Here is a 2,728-nt window from a genome sequence, read left to right as displayed (position 1 = left end):
CCCTAACCCTACAACCCCAACCATACAACCCTAATCCTATTCCATCCCTAACCCTACAACCCCAACTATACAACCCTAATCCTATTCCATCCCTAACCCTACAACTCCAACCATACAACTTTAATCCTATTCCATCCCTAACCCTACAACCCCAACCATACAACCCTAATCCTATTCCATCACTAACCCTACAACCCCAACCATACAACCCTAATCCTATTCCTTCACTAACCCTACAACCCCAACCATATAACCCTAATCCTATTCCATCCCTAACCCTACAACCCCAACCATACAACGCCAATCCTATTCCATCCCTAACCCTACAACGCCAACCATACAAAACTAATCCTATTCCATCCCTAACCCTACAACCCCAACCATACAACCCTAATCCTATTCCATCCCTAACCCTACAACTCCAACCCTACAACCCTAATCCTATTCCATTCGTAACCCTACAACCCCAACTATACAACCCTAATCCTATTCCATTCGTAACCCTACAACCCGAAACATACAACCCTAATCCTATTCCATCCCTAAACCTACAACTACAACCCTAATCCTATTCCATCCCTAACCCTACAACTACAACCCTAATCCTATTCCATCCCTAACCCTACAACCCCAACTATACAACCCAAATCCTATTCCATCCCTAACCCTACAACTCCAACTATACAACACTAATCCTATTCCAACCCTAACCCTACAACCCCAACTATACAACCCTAATCCTATTCCATCCCTAACCCTACAACGCCAACCATACAACCCTAATCCTATTCCAACCCTAACCCTACAACCCCAACTATACAACCCTAATCCTATTCCATCCCTAACCCTACAACCCCAACCATAAAACCCTAATTCTATTCCATCCCTAACCCTACAACCCCAACCATACAACCCTAATCCTATTCCAACCCTAACCCTACAACGCCAACCATACAACACTAATCCTATTCCAACCCTAACCGTTCAACCCCAACCATACAACCCTAATACTATTCCATCCCTAACCCTACAACCCCAACCATAAAACCCAAATCCTATTCCATCCTTAACCCTACAACACTGACAAAAAAACCCTAATCCAGCCATAACCCTATAACCCCAACCATACAACCCTAATCCTATTCCATCCCTAACCCTACAACTCCAACTATACAACCCTAATCCTATTCTATCCCTAACCCTACAACCCCAACTATACAACCCTAATCCTATTCCATCCCTAACCCTACAACTCCAACCCTACAACCCTAATCCTATTCCATCCCTAACCCTACAACCCCAACCATACAACCCTAATCCTATTCCAACCCTAACCCTACAACCCCAACCATACAACGCCAATCCTATTCCATCCCTAACCCTACAACGCCAACCATACAACCCTAATCCTATTCCAACCCTAACCCTACAACCCCAACCATACAACCGTAACCCTACAACCCCAACCCTACAAACCTAATCCTATTCCATCCCTAACCCTACAACCCCAACCCTACAACCCTAATCCTATTCCATCCCTAACCCTACAACTCCAACCCTACAACCCTAACCCTACAATTGTAACCTTACAACCCCAACCATAATCCTATTCCAACCCTAACCCTACAACTCCAACCATACAACCCTAATCCTATTCCAACCCTAACCCTACAACCCCAACCATACAACCGTAACCCTACAACCCCAACCCTACAAACCTAATCCTATTCCATCCCTAACCCTACAACCCCAACCCTACAACCCTAATCCTATTCCATCCCTAACCCTACAACTCCAACCCTACAACCCTAACCCTACAATTGTAACCTTACAACCCCAACCATAATCCTATTCCAACCCTAACCCTACAACTCCAACCATACAACCCTAATCCTATTCCATCCCTAACCCTACAACTCCAACCCTACAACCCTAATCCTATTTCAACCCTAACCCTACAACCCCAACCATACAACCTTAACCCTACAACCCCAACCCTACAACCATAATCCTATTCCTACCGTAACCCTACAACCCCAACCCTACAAACCTAATCCTATAGTAGGATCACTACTCATGATGTGATATATATCGGGGTGTAGGAGGATCACTCCTCATGATGTGATATATATCGGGGTGTAGAAGGATCACTCCTCATGATGTCATATATATCGGGGTGTAGGAGGATCACTCCTCATGATGTGATATATATCGGGGTGTAGGAGAATCACTCCTCATGATGTGATATATATCGGGGTGTAGGAGGATCACTTCTCATGATGTGATATCTATCGGGGTGTAAGAGGATCACTGCTCATGATATCGAGGATGAGGGAGGAGGTAAGGATGGGGGCAGGCAGGAGAGGATGAGGGAAGAGGTAAGGATGGAGCAGGCAGGAGATGATGAGGGAGGAGGTAAGGATGGGGCAGGCAGGAGATGATGAGGGAGGAGGTAAGGATGGGGCAGGAAGGAAAGGATGAGGGAGGAGGTAAGGATGTGGCAGGCAGGAGAGGGAGGAGGCAAGGATGGGGCAGGCAGGAGATGATGAGGGAGGAGGTAAGGATGGGGCAGGCAGGAGAGGATGAGGGAGGAGGTAAGGATGGGGCAGGCAGGAGAGGATGAGGGAAGAGGTAAGGATGGAGCAGGCAGGAGATGATGAGGGAGGAGGTAAGGATGGGGCAGGCAGGAGATGATGAGGGAGGAGGTAAGGATGGGGCAGGCAGGAGA

The sequence above is a fragment of the Nanorana parkeri genome, unplaced genomic scaffold (assembly GCF_000935625.1).
Source record: "Nanorana parkeri isolate BGI_ZX_2015 unplaced genomic scaffold, ASM93562v1 scaffold2240, whole genome shotgun sequence".
Lineage (NCBI taxonomy): Eukaryota > Metazoa > Chordata > Amphibia > Anura > Dicroglossidae > Nanorana > Nanorana parkeri.
Note: the sequence above shows the minus strand (reverse complement) of the source record.